A 583-nucleotide genomic window follows, 5' to 3' on the forward strand; every position below is an offset into this window, starting at 1 on the left:
TGAATGCCTCCGGTGGGGCATCCATATGTTGAAACATCTCAAAGAGTATTCCTTCAATTCTGGGAGCTTTGTTCCTTGCCAATTCATTCAGCGCAGCTGTGACCTTTTCCCTCAATATCATTGGTTCTTGAACATACGCCACTTCCTGAAATGGATGAAGATAGACCGGTCTTTTGGTACAGTGACTCTGTGTATTCTTCCCATCTTCTTTTGATGCTTCCAGCATCATTCAATATTTTGCCCATAGAATCTTTCAATATTGCAACTCGAGGGTTAAATATTCTCCTCAGTTCTTTCAGCTTGAGAAATGCTGAGCATGTTCTTTACTTTTGGCTTTCTAACTCCAGGTCTTTGCACATTTCATTATAGTAATTGTCTTTGCTTGAGCTGCTCTTTGAAATCTTCTGTTCATCTCTTTTATCTTGTCAATTCTTCCACTTGTTTGGCTACTCTTAGCTCAAAGGAAAGTTTCAGAGTCTCTTCTGACATCCATTTTGGTCCTTTCTTTCTCATATTTTTAGTGACCTCTTGGTTTCTTTATGGATGATGCTCTTGATGTCATCCCACAATTCTTCTGGTTTTC

This window comes from Orycteropus afer, unplaced genomic scaffold (genome assembly GCF_000298275.1).
Source record: "Orycteropus afer afer isolate SDZICR_OR568_19922 unplaced genomic scaffold, OryAfe1.0 scaffold00131, whole genome shotgun sequence".
Taxonomy (NCBI): Eukaryota; Metazoa; Chordata; class Mammalia; order Tubulidentata; family Orycteropodidae; genus Orycteropus; species Orycteropus afer.